Source organism: Vespa velutina, chromosome 5, assembly GCF_912470025.1.
Source record: "Vespa velutina chromosome 5, iVesVel2.1, whole genome shotgun sequence".
Lineage (NCBI taxonomy): Eukaryota > Metazoa > Arthropoda > Insecta > Hymenoptera > Vespidae > Vespa > Vespa velutina.
In genome coordinates, this window is record NC_062192.1 from 4,249,582 (window position 1) to 4,273,581 (window position 24,000).

The 24,000-nt window shown below is 35.9% G+C and overlaps 1 protein-coding gene across 8 annotated transcripts in view; it reads right to left on the bottom strand.

Moving 5' to 3' along the window:
• The window catches only part of LOC124949209 (latrophilin Cirl-like), a 663,827-nt gene that overhangs the window by 621,232 nt on the left and 18,595 nt on the right, over positions 1-24,000 (bottom strand). For 6 of the 8 annotated variants that reach the window (XM_047493923.1, XM_047493920.1, XM_047493926.1 and 3 more), the window contains exon 3: positions 683-802. The exons of the other annotated variants lie outside the window; for them this stretch is intronic. The gene's annotated coding sequence lies outside the window, so the exon portion shown is untranslated. The remainder of the gene's footprint in view (positions 1-682; positions 803-24,000) is intronic. 8 annotated transcript variants of the gene reach the window in all.

Here is a 24,000-nt window from a genome sequence, read left to right on the forward strand (position 1 = left end):
GAGAAATTATTCACTCATCTTGACGAATCAAGCGTGTCACGTTTCAAAATAGTTCCCGGACGAGTAGCATAGACATTGAAACGAAACTAATTTCTTGATTGCCAACCGATGGAATATCCGCTCGTTAACGCCGATTCTTGGATTTACCCGTTTCGCGAAATCTCGTATAGACCATACAGTTAACGGCTCCCGATACTATTCTGATGATATCTAATTTAGTTAGGTGCCAGAAATATCGCTTAATCTTCCATACAATTCGTTTTCTCTCTCTGCACTTAGCGAATCTGATCTTGAAAAATCAATGGAATATTTGATCGTTCAAAGGGAAGGAAAGAGGCGTGAAATGCGATGATAAAAAATGTTTCGTTCGGAAGAAATAATGGAAAAAATAAAAAAATGAAAAAAAAAAAAATTATACAAAAAGAAAATAAAAAAATGAAAAGAGAAAAGAGAAGAAAAGAAACGTATCCCGTACGAAACTTCACGTACGATTAAAGAGTTTCGATTCTTTTTCGAAGTTGTGCCTTCGAACGCGACTATAAGCAAGTAAATCGAAAAGAATTCAAAGGAAGTTATTTCCCTCCGTAAAGGAGCGCAACCGTTGTTGGTTGCGCATTGGCGATTTATAACCAAGCGGTATTTTTCACAGAGATCGTAAAAAGGACGGAGAAGAGTTCGATACCTGATTAAGAAAACCCGAATGTCCTCTCCTCTTTCGTTTGTATGCAGGAGGACCGTGTCCTTCGCGATTTCGATGTATGACCGGGCATTGTTAGTGGTTCCGTTCTCCATCGGCTTGTACCTGAAATCCGTGCAAAAGTATGATCTTTAAGTGCTACGTACGATCGTAAAATTGTCATTGAGCTGTTCGTAAACGTGGTATATACGTAACAATATCTTTTCTTTCTTAGCGAATGTTAAAAGCCGAAAATACGTAACTTTTGTTAAAAGGGTGCACCCATTTGTTTTCGCTCTTTTAAATATATAGCTTCTTTTTAAATAATTTCTCTTTCTTTTTTTTTTAATTGTAATAACAAATGATAAAAATCATTTATTCGTAGCTCATCGTAAGTAAAAATAAGAAAAATTTTTTAATTATATCTAAATGTAAGAAGATCTACAAAAAGATCTTCGATACGTTACATGAGAGAGGGTTCGTCGCTTTCACTAATTAGGGAATTTCATTTCCTCGAGCTTCCAACTAAACTTCGGAGACAATAGTTAGCAAGAAGGGTCTCCGAGAGACCCCAAATACTCGCTTGCTGTACCTCTAAGCAGTTCTCGAGTCATCTAATAGATAAATTATATATCACTGGATGTAGTAGATTGATTTTGAATATCAGAATTCCTCACCATGTGAGAAACATTAAATATTAATCTTCTATAACTCAATGTTTTTCTTTTCACGTGTAAAAAAACAATACCGTGAAAAATATAAGTAATATTATAAAGAACAATATTATAGCATGGATATGAATGAACGATTAATTTTACATAGAACATAAGTCAATCTTTCGAATAGTTTTCTAGCACATTCTGGCTCACACATATATTCTTTCTTTCTTTCTCTTTTAGTTGATCGCATTTGTGCGCGTGAGCGCACGTTGCGCACACACGTGGTGCGACGCTCGTTAAGCGCAGTGCGATCCCCCGAGATATCGGCCTGGCTTTAAATCAAGTCCCTCTACCTCTCAACTGCTGTGACTGACTTTGAGCCAAGTCCACGGCCCCGCGTATACGTAAAACAAAAGAATCGTTAACGTCCGCCGTGGCGGTGCGCGGAACCACGGCGCATTCAAATGAGCTATTGACCATTGCAAAAATGACAACAAGAAAGAGCGAACGAGCGAGAAAGCGATCCTGCTTTTGCTACCGAATAGCCTTCGCAACGAAGGGACGCGTCTGTCGTTCGAGAAACCGATCTGACGAGAAATGAGACCGGTTTGACGGTTAGGCAAAGCCGCGATGCCGATTCTCCGTATTTCAACAACTTTTCGCAAAGATTTCGGCTCGGATTGCAATCGATGAACGATGAACGTATTCACATGAACTTTTCTTTTTCTTATTATTTCTATTTATCTTTCGATCTTTCTTTTTTCTTCTTTTTTTTTTTTTCTTTTCTTTTTTACCTTCAGATTAAGTCAAATCGATTTAATTATTTATTTACGTAATACGTTCAATGATGAGAAAACGTTTAATCAGATAAAAATATCCATTTAATTTCGTTTAATTTTCTTTAAAAATTCTACGAAAATGTTATCGATATGATTATATAGTAATCCTAAGATGATACCTAATAATTGCATTACTTCGTTTCATTACGATTTTTCAAAATTACTTTTGATCCGTTTAGAATTCTAATAATTAAAATTAACGGACGACGTTCTACGACGAAAGAGTATTTTAATTACACAAGCATTTTTTGTCGACCAAAGTTATATACGATTCTGTCGCATTCCATTAATTATTCCATGATTAAAACAAAAATGCTTTATGGAGCGTGCACGACTAATAAAGTATCATCGATTTTCTCGTATCATAGTCGAAATAATAAAAATACTTAGCAAATCGTGAACAAATTTGCAAGCTAAATCGCGAACGAAGATATAGAAATAGTTTTCACGTTGCTTTCGCCGGGAAAACTGCCGGAAGCGTTTTAAAAGTATTAAAGCTACATTAATTCTTTCAGTTATCGCATAAAAGCAACCAATTTAGCATTTGCGATTAACTAGATCATTATATGGATACAAATTTAGTTTGTTAAATAAACTTTGCGGCACGTCGAAAATATATGTAAAAGATAGAAAACAAGGAAAATAATATCGGTGAGAAGTACGAAGTAGTAGGTATATCTCGATATATCGTGTTAATACACACGACCCAAGTATAATAATTTATCGCGAAGTTATTCACCGGTAATTTCGGCAGCACGATCCACCGGGTTGCTATCTCGCTTTCGTTTGTTCTCTTTCTCTTTCGAACGTCGACGTAATATTTTAATATAACTTGCAACGAGCTATCCACGTCTCCGAATCCGTACTCGGTCGTGCTCGAGGGTACATACCGCATATTCGGTAAAGTAATTACACTGTCGCTCAATCTTTCGGAAGTAGAGATAAGCTAATTTTATTTTTTACTTCGAAAGGATTCCCTTAAAGGTGAACTTCGACTGGGAGAGACGACTGAACGAAACGAAACGAAACGAAACGAAACGAATGAATGGAGGAATACGATAAAGTATCATTCAATAAAAATTAAAAAGCTAAAGGAACGTAATGAAGTCAATCGGATATAAAAATACCTGAGAATACCTACATACCTACGTCGTGGGATGAAATGAACAACGAAAGGAAAGTGGATTCATGGACGAAGAGTTGCCGTTTTAAGAATACCAATGGGTAAAAGCGAATTCCACGAGAATTTTTCGTACACGTAGAGCTTTTACGAGTGTATAGAACATAAAGTTCCACAAGTAGAAATCCCAACGGAGCAGAAAACATTATAAAAGGGTAAGGAAAATCTAACGGAGATCTGGCAAAGATCTAACGGATATCGATCCACGAGAAACCCACTTCTAACGAGCCGCGAGTTGTGGACGTATCGTGAAAGGACGAGTTCTTCCTCTCCCTCTCTCTCTCTCTCTCTCTTTCTGTCTCTTTCTGATCCTCTCCTTGCCTCCCTCTTTTTCTCTCTAACTCTTTCGCTCTTTCTCTTTTAGAAAGTCAGAGTCGTTTGCGCTCGAACGAAGAATGCGTCGATACAACGGTAATTGGCAGGCCTAGCGAAGTAGATAGGTAACGTGATGGTCGAAAGGTCGCAGAGTGGATAGACAAAGTGTCTCGCGAGAGGTACGATGACATCGGCGAAGGAAGAAGATAGAGAAGATCGATAGATAGTCGATCGGCTAAATAGGCGGATAGGTGGATAGATTGGACGGCAGATCGGTAGATATCGGATTAGATGAACGGATAATGGATAGATAGATACACTTGGAAACATTTACTAGCTTCGAAGAAGAAGATATTTAGTTATTGAACTATATCGAGTTGCCTAGGGATAGAATGGATCAAGTTCAAGACTTGAACTTTACTCGTAAATTCTAATCAATTCAATAGTTAACGATAATAAGTAATGTATCAAAAAGAATTCAAACATATAGCCTATCTTTAATCGAAATTTGATAATGAAGTTTTTCTATAAATATTCAATCTATTCTCGACTTTAACGTTTCATATCTTCTATTAAAAGACACAAGTGGACGTGTAACAAATCGATATCGTATATCGATATCGTACTATCGACGACTGCAAAGTGGGAGGAGGGGAAGGGAAAAAAGGAAAAAAAAAAAAAAAAAAAAAAAAAAAGAGAGAGAGAAAAAAAAAGAAGGGTCGGGAATGGCAAGGTCGAATTGGCCGATGTTCATCTCTATCCTAGAAGGCAGCAAGCACATATCTCCGAATATGATTAGCATATGCATGAAGCGGACCGGATCCCTTTCGGTAACATCGAACGAAGGAGTAACGCGCATGTGTGTGTCAGACAGAACGTTTTCCAGCAATGTTGTCGTCATCGTCCAATCGGGTCACCCTTTCGACGACAGCAACCTCACTTCTACACCCTCCCATGTTGCATATTTTCAGAGCTGAAACGACGAAAGCCTCGTAAACAAACGCAATTCCCTCGTTGCTTCGCACCGTACTTCGAAACTTCAATAATACCTTTCGCAGGTTTCTAAATTACCTCCTATTTAATTACATCTACGTAATTGGACCGCGTCGGACTAAACTCGACTAAGCATCAAATTAATAACCGTTAAAAATTCTTAATATTTCCGCTTGATACTGGAAAATAGGGTCGTTGTACGCAGGTCGTTATTAGACCGGAACTTAGGAATACCCCGAGAGGAATACCAACCGGTTCCGGTGTTAACCGTTTCGTGCGAGAAGTTACTTCCGGATGCGGCCTTTTCCGTGAAACTAAATCTAAATCGAGAGAGGTGAAATACATTTTCTTAATGTAAAAAACTACTTGATGTTTGTTCGAAAAGAAATGAAGAAGAAGAAGAAGAAGAAAAAGTTAACCCTGACGCAACCGAAAATCTAACATGTCGAAAGAGAATTATAAATGTTATTTCTTTTTCAAAAAAGAAAAAAGAAAAGAAAAATTTTTGATGGCATTTGGTAGTGTTTCGAAAGTAATACGGCCATTAAAAAGTCTCGAAGAATCGTAGAAAAACATATAGCGCGAGATGGTTATTCCACCACCCGAATACAGTGCACACGTTGCATACATTTCCACGATGCAACTTCGAAGATCGCGCGCGCTCGATAAAACTTTCAAGGGATCTCTCTCATTCTCTCTCTCTCTCTCTCTCTCTCTCTCTCTCTCTTCCTCACTCTCGATTGCATAATGCACCAAAGCGGTCGCTCCGCTGCAGTTACACAGACACCGAAGAGTTTCTCACGTTTCTCTCGTGGAATCCTATCGTCGAACGTCATTGAATCGCAATCCGTTTAATAAATTTCACCGGCTGCGACCAAAATCGACAGCCAATACTTCTTTGTCAAATTATATGCATTCCTATACCTATAACGAATTCCGTTCGTATTTTATCGATCGAGATCTATAAAAGAAAAAAAAAAAAAAAAAGGAAAAGAAAAAAAAAAAAAAAGTTCGATAGTGAAGCGAAACGACGGATAAAGGAAATTTTCATGAGTTTTATATAAATTCAAAGCTGAAAGTAATAAAAGATTTAAGTGAAAATGAAAACAAACATACGTGTAGAATGAATCGGTAATATTTTATCCCGCTTATTTGAAAGAACCTATAATTTCAACTTTGGTAATTATATATTTCTGAATCCACTATGAACACGATACATACGTATTCGCTTAATCAATGATTTCATCATCCTTAAACGTTCAGAAAGATGTTTCAGATCAAATCATTGAAGTATTCGGCAATAAGTAAGCATCGATTAAAAAATCGAAAGGTATACCGGCGTGGCAACGAAACTGCATTACTACGCTCTCGGCGTAGTACGGAGGGTTGCTCGTAATGGGAAACGATTGGCCTTTAATAGCCCACGTCTGATTGGAAACGATCGGGCCCCCTCCACGTTTCCTTCTCTTCTGACTACAGTAGAGACCACTACCCGAAACCAGCAGGCTAAACAGAAAGAAACGTCGTTAATGTAATGCGGCCCATACCGTGTGTTACCCAAAACGAGAATCCCTTTACCCCTCACTTACGAATTTAATTGCTTTCTATAATACAACTCTCCCACGTCGGAGAAATCGAAGAAATTTCAAGCGATACAAATAATCGTAATAGTATCAACGTTTATCCAATAAAATTTCGAAACTTATAAAACTCGTTTTATTTATCATTTTGTTTTTAACCGAGTAACAATTTCGTCTAAAAGTGCAAACTTACCAAATGGACAAATAAAACAAGTAAATTTATAGCGACTATATGCGATTCACCTTTCATAGCCGATTGGATACAAATTAGTTCGTACAAAACGATTGAGTCGAATAAAATCTTTTTTATTATTATTGCTTTTTTAGTTTTTTTAGTTTTTTCTCTTTTTTCTCTCTTTTTTTTTTTCTTTTTTTTTTTTTTTTTTTTTTAGAGAAAGGAAAAGTCTCCTCGTTTTACGCTCGTGAAAATCACGAACTTTTCTCATCGACCGATGAATTGGTCACCTGGAAAGGTAATCTACGCTGTTGTGTAAAAGCACTGCCGATGCAAATGGAAAACTGATTGAAAAGTGGTAGCTTAACCGATATGATAGAATATCGATCGAAACGACGCGCAAAGATACCGTTTTGTTCCGACTACACGTGTAATTGTCTTTTTCCGAGATTGGCATACAATTTCCGGCCGAAAAAGCTGTTTCTCTTTCTCCCTTTCCTTTTTCTTCTCTCTCTCTCTCTCTCTCTCTCTCTCTCTCTCTCTCTCTCTCTCTCTCTGTGTATCTCTGTCTCTATCTTTACCTTTTATCTCATGGACGTGTATCCACGAACGTGCACGAAGTCAAGGGAATGTATCTCGCAACAAACTCGCGAGGCGAAGCTTCCTGTTTCCGGTGTCGACTGCGACCTAAAAATTGTTGTACATGTTTCTACATATCTACGTACTCAGACGGTTTACTCGAAAGCATGGTTTCAGGAAAAATATGTATATGTTTATAATGGCGATCAGCTTACTTCCGTTATTATTCCCTCGAGAGAAAAGCAAAAGGAAATACTCCGCCTCTGCGAGATACGAACTTACGTTTCTATTTAAATATGAATAAGCGAATTAAACGTTTAACCTTTCCACGTCCATTCCTCATTCTACAAAGATCGTATCGAAGGTGTAATAGTAAATTCTGTCGAATTTCATTCTCTTAAAAGGATTTATGATGGTCCTGAAATCGAAAGGACTCTATTATTGAAGGGTTGAGGAATTACATTTTGAGAACCACTGAAGTAGAGGGTTGAAAATAGTCGCCAGGGGCGAAGAAACCCTTCGGTCTCGATCTATCGAAGCGACCTATCGAAGGATAGATTTAGATTAGGTTCGAGACGAAGGATGACGAAATGAAAGAGGGAAAGAATAAAAGAAAAAGAGAAAGAAAGAAAGAGAGAGAGAGAGAGAGAGAGAGAGAGAGGGAGAGGAAGAAAGAGAAAGAACAGAAACTTAAGAGAGTTGGCCTACGGCAACGAGGTGACATCGCGAAGTATTCGAGGAACGACGTACTCGTGGTAGCAAGTAATCCACGAATCGAAGCGTAGCAAGCGATGGAAGCTCTGAGATGCGACGATGAAGAAGACGAGAACTGTGACGACGTTGTGCGAGGAACTTTAACGAATTTGCGCTGCGGGAAACGGAAGAAGCTGCTCGCTCGCTTGTTCATGAAAGAGAGAGAGAAAGAGAGAGAAAGAGAGGCGGAGAGAGAGAGAGAGAAAGTCCCTCCAGCTTCGTGGCCCCTGACGGTGACATTGAGTAAGCGCGAGACTTTGGTATTGATTAGATGAGATTAGAAGGGGAGAGAAAAAGAAAGAGGAGAAGACCTCCCACGATTCATCTACCCTTTCCTTTCTTCCTTCCTTCGTTCCTTCCTTTTCGAGCGCTCTTTCGAGAGTTTACATCGACGTTCATTTATGTCGGGATCACGAAAGCACCAAATCCTATCCGCGAAGTTTAATTCCACTTCGTCTTCGTTCCTGGATCATCCGAGGAGGGATATTACGCGCTGAACGGATACGGAATTAAGGGCATATTAATTGCTGCTCCAAAAAGAGTATCGCCAGGCCTCACGAATGCGCCAAGAACAATGGTGAAATTACGTGACGAGAAGAGGAAAGACGAGGAACTACGGAGGGTTAAGGGTGATGGTGATGGCGATGGCGATGGTTGAGAAGTGAGGACTGAGAAGTGAGGAAAGAGGAAGAGAGGCGTTTCGAACAACGCGGAAGTCTCGCAAGCTCGTAAGCCTAACTTTCCTTTCGCTACCTTCAACGATGCTTCGACGAGTCTGAATGCCAAGTTTAGACGGGAAACTCCTAATGATTGCTCGTGCGAAACAACTTTACGAAATGCTCGACATAGGATAGAAACGAAAAGGAGGGAGAACTTATGGAGTCAAAGGGCTTACGATTCGAATTCCTGTCGGTAAGCATCGCGTGTCGTTGGAATCAAAATCGAAAACAGGCACGATGGTTTATACTTCTTCTATCGAAACGTTCAAGTTCAAGGGTTAAACTTAAAAATAAAAAATTGCATATTTAAGAGATAAGAGAAATGTCCATTTAATATTTAGTATACTAATTAAAGTTAGCATACATTCATGAGAGAATTCCTTTGGAATTTCTTCCTTGGTCGCATGTGCTCCTGTGAATTATTTACAAAGAGTATAAAGGCTCGTCAAAATGAACTTAAAATTTTCTATTAACACGAACAAACTCGTAATATTAAAAACGCATTAGCGCATTATTATTATTAAGAGCTACTAAAACCTTTGACGTTCTATTTACAAAAATATAAATCTTTTTCGCGTATTCACGATCTAATATCTTCTTCTCTAAATAGAAGAGACACGAGATATGCAAGATATACAATTGCAAAAAGTTAATGAGTCGTAAGGGGGAGGGGGGGGGAGGAAGGGATGGTATATTTAAAACACACTTGTAGTTTATCCTCTTTTTCATCGCGTAACATAACGAGAAATAAAAGCTTACGATGTTAAAATTTACGATGTAAATTTACGTTGTAAAGTTACGACGTAATAATTGAATGATATGGTAATGCAAACTTATCGTCATCTTAAAATGATTTCACTATGTACTTCGATTTATATTCGACTAATCCTTATTACGGGTAATGTTTTTGATATTCTTTTATAATATTTTAAATTAAATAAAAGATATATTATACATACGAAATTTTTTCAATATATTGAATGTCAACCCATTAGCTCGACAGTGATTACGTTGTATCATGCAAAATGTATAAACGTCGTAAGCAATACTGATTTTCAGATCTCATCATGCGGAAGTTCCTGCGTATGGAAAGAGAAAAAGATCGTTTCATAAAATTTCGAAAAATTCGAAGAATATCAAATATTCAAGATAAGAACGTTCAGGTTCGACACGTTCAGAGGAACTGCTTACACTTTCAAATATTACATTTGTATAGGACGATGGCTAACATCGATTTTGGTTCAGGGTCAAGCACGTGACTATCTTTTGTTTTGTTTGTATGACCTTTAGATCATTCTTCATCTCACGATTATAATATTACGTATAAGTCTACAATAGAATTTTTATTCTATTACGTTACTTCTCTGTTTATTGACGAAATCGAACGTACACGCTTAAATTTGTTTATCTTTTCTAATATTCTCAGAAATATCAATCGAACTAACACAATCGATATTACGTAATGTAATTTTATATGTTGTTATTTATTTGAAATTTTTCAAGAGACATTGAGACGTATGTAGATAAAAAGCAATAAAAAAAAATACAAAGTTTAAATTATCAATGTACTAATTTTCATAGATACTTTGAATATGATAAATTATAATCCAATCACAATTCAAAAGCATTATTAATACAGAATATATTTAAATATGTATATATAAGTGCACACATGTATAGATGTATGTTTGATGCGCCTATGCAAGTACTCGTATATAATATATATATATGTATATATATATACACACATATGTTATGTGTGATGTATGAATGGTTACCACCTCTTCAGTTTTAGTTCGAAGAGTCCGGTTTTTAGTACTAATCTCCGAGCTTCGATTTTATAAAAAAAAAAAAAAAAAAGATAAACAAAAAACAAAAACAAAAACCGGATTGAATAATAATTTATTGAAAATTTTATTTAGATAACAACTCTCAAAAATTCAATAAATAATCAATTTAAAGCATAAATAGAGAAAGAGATAGTTCTCTTTTAAATAACTCTCAATATATTTTTGATAAATGGATTATTTATCGTCTTTACCTCTCCATTTTTGTGGTTTTTGTTTTTTCTATTTTTCATAATTAAACCAATATCTCAGAATTAGCATTAACCAAACGGTGACAATGATGTGTATAATATATACGTATGCATAAACGATATATATTGAATATAAATAAAAAAAAAACTAAATACGAATGATTAAGATTAATAAAATATAAATTATTGAACCAAGGATTGTTAAAAAATAAATTATAATTATTATAAAAATTCGAAAGAATTTTGATACGGAATCAGACACGATCTAGAGAGTTGTCATCGCTAGCGAATACTACGCTACAATGGGATAATAAACAGCGACCGATCCTATTTTGTTTTGTTTACGTGACTTTCCCTTGAAATAACACTCGACATAATACAACATATATAATACATAAACTTACAAGTAAAATTGTCAATGATAATAGAATTTGTTTATATTAGAATATTAATCAATCCTATGTACGCCGTCAGATAAACGTACATATGAGATATTATAATCTAGCTTGATTATATTAAAAAATAATAATTTCGACATATAATAATAAGATATAATAATACATTCGTAATTGATTATAATAATTGTAATGTTAATGCAATCATGCTAATACTAATATATAATACACGTTAATATAGTATATAGATGTTTTGTTGAATATCTCATCTATGGAAATTATACGTTAATTTTCGTCATATTATTCCCATGAGATGAACGAAATTAGTAACGTAAATGAGAAAATCAAGAGAGGAGAAAAAAAAAACAAACGAATTCTCGGTAAGAAGTTTAGTGTTTTGAACGCATAAACGTTGAGAAACGTTCGATCTCAGGAAAATACGCATATATCTGTGGAAATTCTGAAATTCCGATTGCCTACATTCGTACGTCATATTCTATTTGCAGCCGCTACCGACACCGTCGGTGACCGGAGTGTAATCGAAATTCAATCAGAAGGAATTTCAATATAGGCGCTGGAAAAACTGCTATACGTTTTCTCAAGAACGTTTCGAACGCGAGGCACTCCTGCTGCCTTCCGGCGATACGTATGTACTTATCTACATACATACGTACCTATCATACGAAAAGACGGATCACGAATTTGAGATTCACCGCTGGCGTTGCGAGTTTATATTATCACGGTCGCAAAATCATCGAATACGAACGTGCAAAGAAATAATGTAAATAAGATATAAAAAGAAATAGAATATTTGGATATCCAATATGATATTTTTTAAATAAAGAATAAATCAATTTCAGAAGTAAAACTATTTTAGTATAGTTATTAACTATATAATAATTATTTATGATAAAGATAATCTTATTGATCTGTCAAATCTGTGGGAAAAAAAAAGAAAATTGATTAAATCATTCTTCCATTGATTAAATATTCTAGTTTAATAAAAATAACCTTGCATTATAAATTTCATTAATACATATTAAAATTCTTTAATAAATAAGCGTATCCATATATTTATAACTTGGCCCATTTTTCTGTTTCTCCAGTTTTAATCTTTACCCCGATAGATCTCATTATGAAACGTTCGAGTAAGTTAAACGAACCTTCGAGCCAGCGCAGCTGTTCGCATAGTCTGACTGGTCTCTCCAAATTAAAGAAATGAATCGTAGGTTTTTTTTCGGTGAAGGCATTTCGTGCGACGGTGAATAACGTCCGACCGCGCGACGACGACGACGACGACGACGACGACGACGACGACGACGACGACGACGATGACGACGACTACGAGAAGAATAAATTTTTCTGAAATGTTCGCTAACACGCCAGGCGCAAAGACTTTTTATTAAAACGCAAAGCGAGCGAGTGTGAGCGTAAACTTTAGAGAAAGAAAGAGAGAGAAAGAGAAAGAGAGTGAGGGAAAGTGTGGGAGAGAGAGAAAGAGAGAGAGAGACTGAAGACTTCGGAAGCCACGAGCTGCCTAAGAGCCGTATATGCAAATTTTATAGGTTAAATGGCCCGGCCGACCGACCACGGAAATAATTATCTTAGTTACCCTGTATTCAGTACCTTAGTCATTCCCGCTGGTCGCAAACTCACGCCTTCTTGGCCCTCCGCATCGAGGCGCGCGCATAAAAGCACATACATATATACGTAAACGAATACACGTGCCGCACGGTTTGCACCTGCCTTACCTTTTTAAATATCAACGCATAACACATTGCCTCAAACAATATTGTTTCTTTCCATTTCATATAAGATCCAATTTTATAAAAAAATATCATATACTCCGTTGAATTAGTCGAATAAGAAGAAAATTCGCTTGCCAAACAAATGATAAAAATGTCGTATGAGACTTTAACTATCGAGTGATTAAATATAGACAATAATAGACATTGTTAAATTCAAGAGGATTCTATTTATAATTAGAACATCTATCCTTTTTATTTACAAGAGAGTTATACGTAAGGATCTTATTCATTTGATTTTTCATTGTAAAGAAACGCGAACACGTTTAAACAATTAGATTACGCTTCTGTCACGATCATGTCCCAATCACGTGCATTTGTTTACCATTCCTGACTCGACTCGTTAAACAAAAGCGTAAACCTTATTTAACAAAAGAAGGGAAGAGAAAGAGAGAAAAAGAGAGAGAGAGAGAGAGAGAGAGAGGAAAAGAGAGAGAGATTAGTAAGGAGAAAGTTTTTGAAAGTTATTAAATACTAAAAACAAAGAAAAGATAAAAGAAAAAACATTATCTTCTTTTAATGAAAAAATAAAGAAAGTCCAATCCCTTCTATCCAATTGACTCGTCCTTTTTTTCCTTTTACTCATCATCTTTTGGATGAAGTCCCATATCTTTGATGATTACACACGACGAAGTAGCTCGAAGAACGATCATTAAATACGTCGTAAATTCACTGCCAGTGCGTTTTATCGGACCCATGCCCAAATCCATTTTATTCGCTGGATTATTCGATTTAAGCGCCGAATAATTCGTTTTAGTCTAGACACACGATCGGCCCGCGATATCGAACGCGATGTAATTAAGCTCAGCCTTGTTACTGTCAAATTATCGTTAAAATGCAAGGATCCCGGAATGAAGCTTAAACGGGATTCAATGATTCCCAACAGTATTTTCTTTGCCGTAAGAGAAAAGTAAACTCGTATTTGTTCTTTTATTGTTCAAAATACGTTAATTATGATCCGATGACATACTATTAATTAACGCTGCTTAAATGAAAGCTAGTTCGTAGCGAGCAAAGTTAATAAATCCGTACGTGGTAGGAGATTCTGGATCCTTCATTTCGCTACTTGGCTGGGAAGTAATTAAGCGTTCGATTATCTATTTCCTGCATCATAACCAGACGGATCCCTCGATGTTGCTTGCCATCCTGAGTAGTTCGTCCTCGACGTATATCTCATTCTCTATCTCTCTCTCTCTCTCTCTCTCTCTCTCTCTCTCTCTCTCTCTCTCTCTCTCTCTCTCTCTCTCTCTCTCTCTATCACCACCTACAATCGCCTTTATACAATGACGATATGCCAGCAGATGAACCGGAAATTGCTACGGAATCGAGGTTAGTCAGAACACACAGAAGCCGAATAGCTATGGTATTACGCACAAACGTAACACGTAGATCAACCGTATATGTGTGTACAAACTGATACACAGTGTAACGAACATGTTCAAAAGAGAAGGAGAGAGGGGGGTAGGGAAGGAGGAAAATAGAGAGAGAGAGAGAGAGAGAGAGAGAAACTTGGGTGCGTTACAGAGGAGTACCTACAGTAAATTAGAGGAGGCCCTTTCAAGTTTCCGAACACACCACCCACTACACCCCATCGTGCTTTCCTCCTTGGCGATCAAACGCACAAACGGCCTTCGTCGACGGGTACGCGCCACGCATGAGTTTGATCGTCCTCATAGGCGGAACTCTCCCTCTTCTGCATTCGACGCTTCGAATGACGTTGGTGTCAATGTTTCCTTTCAATCGATAACGAAAAAGGAAATGTCTTGAACACCGTGTCACGTGATATTAAAAGAATCGCATTGAGATCAAAGCCGACATTCCTTTATTCAGATTCATGTATTAAACTATTTTTAAAAATCCTATAATCTCTTTCTTAAGAATGCATTACGATTTTTTTGCTTAAAAAGAAATAAATCTTAAACGTCAAAAGAACGAAAGCGAATATAAATTTTAAATGACATTAACATTTCAAAGAAATTATATTACCGAAAGTAAAAAAAAAAACGAATGGGATCGTTCGTACTTTAATTCCGACGAAAATATAATACGTAAAAATATACTGCAATGAGGATATCTTCGACGACAATGAAATGAAACATAAGATACATCCATGAAATATCAATCGAAATTATCCTTTAAATTGTTCAATAGGATCGAGATATTTCAAACTTTCCGTTTCACGGTAACTCTTGACATTCTTGATATTTTTTGCCAATGGTAAGAAACAAAAAGAAAAATAAAAAAGAAAGAAAGAAAAGAGAAAAAAAAAAGGAGAGAGGAGAAACAAAAAAAATCGAAATCGAACGTGCGAGGAATTTAACTTTATATCGCGAACGGTCGACCGCTCTCTTTTTTCATCCTCGGGCAAACCCGCAAACTTGTTCTTTAACTTGCGACGAACGAACGTGAGAAAGAATTTAAGCAGCGAATCTTCTTCCTCCACCGGCAAAGTCTAACTTTAATTCTACGGTTCTCTTCTCGGAGATAATTTACGGTGTAATCAAGTGAAACCTCGTAGAGGAGAGAATCGTTCGAACTATCGCCAGCGTTATATCGTCGCAAACGGAGAGTAAAGACCGAAAATGTTTTTCGATCATAGCAGATCGTGATAAAAGTCAAACAATGCCGGTTTTTCATCATTATTCGGAAAACGGCGTGGGGATATTGCATCGTTAGCTATACATGTATTGGCTGAATATTAATTTGTCAGTAGGTATAGATATTGACGAAAAATGAAAAGTAATCGGCACGAGAAAAATATGAGAATACAAATAATACATGATGCTGTGGCAACTCCATCGACCAAATTTATTGTTTTTCTATGAAAATATAAAACGGACAACAAAAGATAGAGAGAGAGAGAGAGAGAGAGAGAGAGAGAGAGAAAAAGCGGACAGGAGAAAAGTGGAAGAGAAAAAAATCGAAACACAACGATACGTGAATGAAATTAAACATGTGAAATATACGTTTTTTGAAAAAATATGAAATGACGACGAAATTCTTTTGTCTCTCTTTTTGTGTGTACGCGCAAAAATACCGTTTCAAGCTTTTTGACGAAGCACATGAAGCACGTCCAGACAGTTATTGCGATTATTCAATTATACGTTACACTAGACAATAACAAAAATCGTTTGGGAACAATTTTATTTTCAAAATCGTAGCTCCCATTATAACTTAAATATATACTCGTAACGATAAACTTTGCGAACATTGGCACTGAACACTTTATTTTTCCTTTTTAAAAATACTGCTTCTCGATCAATTTCAATCAGTACAGCGTGGAGAAAAAAAAGCAATCACAACGTATCTAACGAGAAATATTATCTACATAAATTGAAATTTCGTTCGTCCAAGCGGATAAGGATCTTCGATACTCACATCGCTTATCTCGCACGCTGCACACATTTTCGCTTTACACACCGGTGCATATAACCAACAACGTTGCGTGGTAATATATTATCCATATAATTAAACATATCAGATAGAGGCTCGCGTACATGGCAAGCAGACGGGAGATCCATATTAAACAATATCGTTGGAACGAGTTATATTGAATCAAGTCAAAATTACGTCCTGTAAATCGACGCATGCTTTTCGACACTGCCAGCTTGGCTTTGTAACTTTTCGAAATATGTATATGAAACGTTAATGAGAAATCTTTACGTCTAAACAAGGTTACAAAATAAATTGAAAGCTGAAAGTAACCGCCAACATATGAAGGTCGGTACGGTCGATGCGTGACGTCACGATAAAATCGATATTTCACAGACGTAAAGTAAATACTACAGTCATATTATAATACATAGTTAGAATAATTATGTAACGGCTAATAACTGTACCGTTCGTCTTGCCTAATTACAAGTTCTTTAATTAATCGTTTTACCAAGTAAACGACCAGAAGCCCTTTGGTACCCTTTAGATTTATAAGCGGGCAAGAAATTTAGTAAGTGCAACCTACTCGGTCTTCGTTATCGGTCTTTTTATCGGCGACTGTTGCTTTCGGTTGCGTGTCCGTCCAAGTCGAGTAGAACGGGGGAAGCAAATGAGTGTAAACAAGAGAGAGAGAGAGAGAGAGAGAGAGAGAGAGAGAGAGAGAGAGAGAGAGAGAGAGAAGAAGAAGAGAGAATCTCGTCTAATAAGCAAACGCGTGCGCTTTCTCTTTCTTACTCTCCCTCCCTCCCATCTTCTCTTCTCACCCTCTCTCTCTCTCTCTCTCTCTCTCTCTCTGTCTGTCTTTGTATTTGTTTGTCCTCGATGTTGAACTTACTCGCTGTCTTTATAGACTTCCTGTTGTAGAGAATCGTTTCGCTTCTCTACTTGCTTTACTCTTTACGCTTGTTTCGTAAAATCGCGCTTTTATCGCACGAGATATAAAAAGAAAATGGCAAGAGAAAAAAATACCTAAGATCGGCTGATCCGACAGCAGCAAATTCTATCGCATTGGACTGCAAGCGGCTGATTTTGATCGAACGATTGATTGATTGATTGATATATTCTATTAGTCGTCTGAGAGTTATATATATATATATATATATCATGAGTCCCTTGTCTCGCATCACCGCATTTCACGCGCATCCCTTCACTGTCAATTCGGTGCCTTTGTTTTCACAATCTGCATCGCTCTTCGAGGGACACTCGTCCTTCATTTGCATCCCTAGATTATTAGAAACGAATCAAGCTCGTCAAGATGTCTTTAAAAATTCTTTATTTTATCTTGTCTCTGGAAAAAGTGAAACGATTCGTTCGAGTCAATCAAATTCGTAATATATCAAAGCGTATATAATATTACTGAGATCGTATCCTTACATAATGTAAAAAGAAAAAAGATTTATTTTTACATTATGCAATATAATGTAGGTAACTCGAATTAAGTTGCAATTTAAATCGTCGTGAAATAGAAAAAATAAAAGTTAAACTTCGTGACTTAATGTCATAAATTAAGAAAACAATCGAAATATCGAGTGAAAGGATATAACACTGGCGATTGAACGAACGACTATATAATCCTTACGAACACGAAGAAGTCGGAACGGTTAACGAAACGATCGATCGTCGTTTATAGCGAATGTTCGTAAAGAGGCGGCACGAAAGAGAAAGGGTTTGCAAAATAATTACACGGCGCGAGATCAGACGGGCGTTAAGACAAGGGTGGAGAGAGGTAAAGAGGAAAGACGGTAGGTAGGAGGAGATGCGCTCGAAGGAGGGAACGAAGAAGGAAGCGAAGGAAAAGGAAGAGGTAGAAGCGGGGAGGGGAGTAAGAGGGACCAACTGTGAAAGTCGTTCGGCAACAGGAGAATCTGTTTAAGCTTGTCAAAGCGGCGGAACTAGCAGGCGACGTCACTCCAAAGTACAAACTGCAACTCATTCGTTAATTTACGTTGTAGAAGTTATTGCGCGCCCCCAGGGAAACTGTCAATTTATGGCATGCGCTGCCTGTACCAGTCGTAACGAGAAATTCTCACATACATCAGAGTTATTAATGGATCAGTATGCCGGTGAAGAGCTATGGCAAAGAAAAAACCGGTACCGGCTAGCTCGATAATCTCTTTCTCTTTTTCTTTCTCTCTCTCTCTCTCTCTCTCTCTCTCTCTCTCTCTCTTTCTCTCTATCTATCTATCTTTCTCTTTCTCCCTTTCTTATTTTGTGTAACTTAAAATCATACGAATTCCATAATTGCTCCGTAACCTTGTAAGGAACTCGCGAAACGCTCAGCCATCTTTCTTAAAGCTTCTTCTCGAGATTCCTGTCTTTCTCCTTTTTCTTTCCCTTTCCCTTTTCCTTTCCCTTTCTCTTTGCTCTCAAGTGAGAAGGCTCGACTCTCGACTCCTCGTTGGAAATGCAAATTTTCTCAACGAAACTCGAAAGAGAATTTTTTCGACTCGTCCTCGTTAGCCTTTCTTCTTCTTCTTCTTCTTCTTCTTCTTCTTCTTCTTCTTCTTCTTCTTCTTCTTCTTCTTCTTCTTCTTCTTCTTCTTCTTCTTCTTCTTCTTTTCTTCGTTGTAACAAATCTTGAAGGTTTTCCCTCGCGTATTCCTGTTCAAGATAAAATACTGAAATTCGTAAAAAAATATCTTTTATCAAACTATCTTAGATACCGATGTCACGTGTTGTTTTTCGATGCCATTAAGGGAAATATATAAAAATGTATAATAGTGATTCAACATTGAACTTTCGTTAGAAATAACATCCCTCGTATGTAACTTGGTTAACGTGGAAACGATTACTTTGCGATTCCATGAACGAAGATAACAAGAAATAGATTAACGTTTGTTCTTGCTTCGATGGAAACGGAATGGCGGTGTTTCCGCGACTGTTAAGAAAGTTTGGGTATAAAGCAAGAAAAGAGGGAAAGAGAGAGAGAGAGAGAGAGAGAGAGAGAGAGAGAGAGAGATAGGATGATGGAGAGGATAAAGGGTTCGAAGAGAAATGGAATAGAAGAGACAGAAACATCGTGTGGCTCTTTCTCTTTGTCTAAATAAAAAAAGTAAAAAAAAAAGGACAAAAGAAAAAAGAAAAAAAGAAAAAAAGAGAAAAAAAGGAGAAGAAAGAAACAAAAACAGACAGAAATAATTCGAAATTCACGAGAAACGAAGAGAAAATCAAGTACTATCGTTGAAGTAAGAAAAAAGAGAAAGAAGATGAGGACAAGGAGAGCTTGGATAGTATAGGACCAAGCTATAGGAAATAGTATCGAGAGAGAGAGAGAGAGAGAGAGAGAGAGAGAGAGAGAGAAAGAGAGAGAAAAGAATTGAAGGAAAACGAGGAAAGAAATGCAAGAGTTCCTGAAAATAATTGCTCTGTGACTACTTCTTTCTACTACTACCACCATCAACGTCATCCTCTTCCTCATCCTCGTTCTTGAAACGAACCTCCGAGGTACCGGTAATCGTATTTAAAATTGACAAATTTATCGCGCTCCGCTTCCTTTTCCCGCGAGCTCATCAAATCGTCTCTCTACGTATAATTCGTCCGGGAGAACGGCTTGGTTAACGACGAGCAATTTGCTCGTCGAGTGTTTAGCGGAACAATCGTTTGAAGAAAAGGTAATGAGGTCTGAAAGGAAACTCGCGCTTCGACAAGATATTGGTTCGATCGTCGGTTTCTACCCTCCATCTCCTTCGTCTCGCTCTTTATACACCGATCCCCTTAGTCGTTTGTGAACCGTATCGTAGATCGAAAGCCGATATAACAAGTCTTCGAGAAAGTAAATCGACATAAATGTCGATAGCCTTACGACGAGCTAGATTTTTCGAAATTATTTCCTAACATACTTATTAGCATATTAATTATTAAATGAATTTTAATTAGCATTGATTTATTGATATTACGTAATAAAAATGAATAACGGTATTATCAATTTGATATTATGAAATTAAAACAAATTTCTTTCTTATCGTGTAAGATCCAGAATCAAATATAACAGGGATATATATATATATATATATATATCGATATATGTCCCTTCCTGGCGAAGAATAATCGACCCCACCGAAAAGAAAAACGCAACGTGCCGGTAATATCCTTGTCGTTTCTTTCTCGCGCTAAACTTCCGTCGACCCTGAGCGCTTGGTCGATTTAAGCGGAAGTAAAACGCGAGAGTTCGAGTAACACAGATGCGTTCGTACGGCTCAACGAGTTAAACCACAAACTCAATTGGACGTCAGAAAGAAACTCTGCAACAAATGGGCGAAGTCTGGTACGGACACAGCTCCAGCCTTAGTCATTTGACGCCTCATTTCTGTTACCACAAAAAGCGAGGTAACGACCGACGACCGTGTACGACCTACGACGTGTATCGGAGCTTCGACTTGGCCTTACGTACGGTACGCGTGCTTCGACTGGCGTGGGCGTTCGCGTGTATCAACCCGACTACCTCTAGGCTAAGAATAAAAAAGCCAAAAGAAAGAAAGAAAGAAACAATGAAGCGAGAGCTACGAAAAACTTACAACGAAGAGGAAGAAAGGAAGAAGGAAGGAAGAAAGAAAGAAAGAAAGACATAAAGCTACACCTACTTGATTCACTCCTAAGTACTGTACTATTTAACTGTTAGAGATAATTTGAATCTTAGATAGATTCAAATAAAAATGATCATTCGGAATTTAAATAACTTTTCTTTAAAAGAGAAAGATGTTTTTCATAATAATACTTGAATTCGAATTGAATCAATTTGATAAAAATAATTATTTATGATAAAAACATTTCTAAACAACGTATTTCATTCGCAATAACATCGATTTAATTTTAACATAAAGCGTCTTATTCGTTTGAAAAAAAAAAAAAAAAAAAAAAAGAAAAAAAAGAAAAAAAAGAAAGAAAAAAGAAAAAAAAAGGAAAGAGAGAAAAGAAAATATTTTGAGAATATAATCATTTTTGTCAGTCTTATCTATCAATATAATAGAAAAGGAATCGTTTCTTCTTTTTCATATGTTAAATGTATTAATGGATTAAAGCTACGTATTGACGCGTAAACTTGATACGTTCATGTAAGTACTATAGAAACAATATCTCGGTACGCATAAAAATATTTTCTGGAAAAACAGATTTTTCACGTCGTGCATAGTAGTAGCTCACTGTATGAATAAAACGGGATAAACCGATCGACGCTGCACCATCTCTCTCTCTCTCTTTCTCTCTCTTTCTCTTTCTCTCTCACGTTCCTGCACTTCACCATATGCACGTATTTATCGTATTTTCGTCAACATTTTCACCATTCTTATACTTTCTTATTTCTCCGACAATCTTCAGAAACGTGTCGGTTAATACGCCTATACTATTAGATTACTTTTCGATTATTTATCACAATGTATTAATTCATAATAATTCGTATTAATTCAATAAGGGCAAAGAAAAAAAAAAAAAGAAATTAATAAAGAGAAACAACTATTGGAAAAATATTTAAACAAATATCTGTCGCAGCTTGTCTATTGAGACTATGGAATCCCTTTGTTTTTGTTTTTATTGTTTCTGCACTTCTGTTTGTTTGTTCTACTTAACAGTTTATCAGTCATAATCAGATTGTAATACGACGAACAAAAGTCAGTTCAATGACTCGAGTCAATAGAAGTTAAAAAAACATTCGTGTGTATCAACACGTGATAGATGCAAAGGACTCCAGCTATTGACTAGCAAGCGATAATCAATTGTTGAATTCTGAAGTGAATTTACATGGTCATTGTTAGGGTTGCATTATGGTCAACGTTACAGTATCCAAAGATTGTGAATACGCTCCTACACCAATCACGTGCGTTTATTTACCTCTATTGATTCAATATCGAAGATACTATAGATCAAAGTCAAACGATAAGTCTCAGCTCTTATTTATTTTATTCATTTCTATATTATATTTTCTTTACAATCTGATAAAAATTCAATATTAGAAAAGAACAAACTGAAGATTTTTTATTTGAAAAATATTTCGTTATGCAGTCGTATATTCGGAAAAAATTAAAAATAAAAATGTAAAACGTATATACTGAACTATAATATATTTCAAATAAAATAAAAAAATGTACGATCAAGATGAATCAAAGTATTAATTTTATCAAATATATCGTACAAGCTGTTCATTGATATATTCGTAGAACGGTTTTCAAAAATTCCGAAAAAATGTCAGAAAAAGAAAGAAAAAAAATGAAACATAATTGTTACGAAAACATAGTTCATCATAATATATAGGATGATCTGTAGTAAAATTTCTTCCTATTTCCAATCTTTTAATAATGATTGGAAATCCCGAAAATCTGACTAAAATCATTAAAATGAAGTTTTAAATTTCAAGTTTTGGATCGTTAGATTGAACACACAGATATTTGAAGCATTGAATGGTAGAGAGGAAAGATGCCAACAATTTCTACTTGAGTTTATAATTCAGTCCAAAAGTGACTTTCGTTCGAGTAATACTTGCATCTCTTGCATGAGAAGAAGAAAACAATGCTCGCTTAAAATGTTCATAACTTTAGTCATTAAGTACATCAATTTCAATTACACAAAATGGATGTTTCCCCTGAAAATAAATAGAATATTTATGCCAGTATGTCTAAGAAAGTTAATGTTATTGTCTAAAATAGTTAATGTTGTATAATTGCAAAATTTTTTTATAAAAAATAAAAGATAAAACTTTACACGTAAATATTAAAGATAAAGACTAAATTCTATAATATCACGTTTTATTCAGAATTGTAGTAAATTTTTTATTTTATTAATTAATATTTCTAGCTATTAGTTTTCTACGCGTTTTCTCTAATACTATGGAAAATACGAAATAATTTTTTCAAATACGCGTTGTATAGTTTTGAAGGATTTGTCCTCTCTTATTATTAATTTCAATGAATTTTCATATAAAGAATAATTTTTTTTTTTTTTTTTTTTTTTTTTTTTTTTTTTTACATAAAGTTTCCTCGCGAAAGAATACCCGAGAGAAAAATACAAAAGATGTTTTCTTACCATTGTTAGTTTCATTTGATCTGTACATTTTTAGTTTGAAAAAATTATCACAAAAATAATTAAAAAGTTTAACGCCAGAAACAGTTAATCTATTAATTTCGCCTATAGCAACAATGCATGTCATGAATAAACCAGAAATAAGCTATAAAAGTTGTATAGTTGATATTTACAATACGTTTCACGTGAATTCTAACAATTAAGATAGCGATTGAAATAGTAATGATAGACATAATATGAATAATTAATTTATGCCAATACGTAAAAATTATTGACTCCGATTTTAATTCATACCGATCAATTCTATTATCATTTTTTATTATCCAACTATCTATCTTAATTATGAATTTGTATTTTCATTTTTATTTTCATTTTATAACGTAATATTTTATACTCTCAAGAAATATTTCAAACATATTATTTTTGTAATATTAACTTTAGATTCATATTATCAGCAATCTCGAAACCCTTAGTATATTAAGTTTCGAGCTAAAATTGAAAAACGCCTTCACATTCTGGCCTGATTTTTGTGATTTCCGACTACTGTACATCGTGTCGCGTAACATCTCGAACGATCGAAGAAAGATACGAAAGAAACGCCCACCACTCGGCGATGTTAATAAGCGTAATTATCTCGGTGCGACCTTAATCTCGAAAGACGGCCGACGTTGAAGAAGAAGCATCTTCTTCGCCTCTTCTTGGATACGAAGAAGGCGGCATTTGGCAAGGCGCTCGAGATGTTTAAAAATGCAGATTGCAGCGTATGCGACGGTGACTAGGAGAGGCTATTGGAGTCAGCTGAATTCTAAGGAGTTCACTTATCTCGTCGGCCAGTTAATGCCATCTTCGACGAA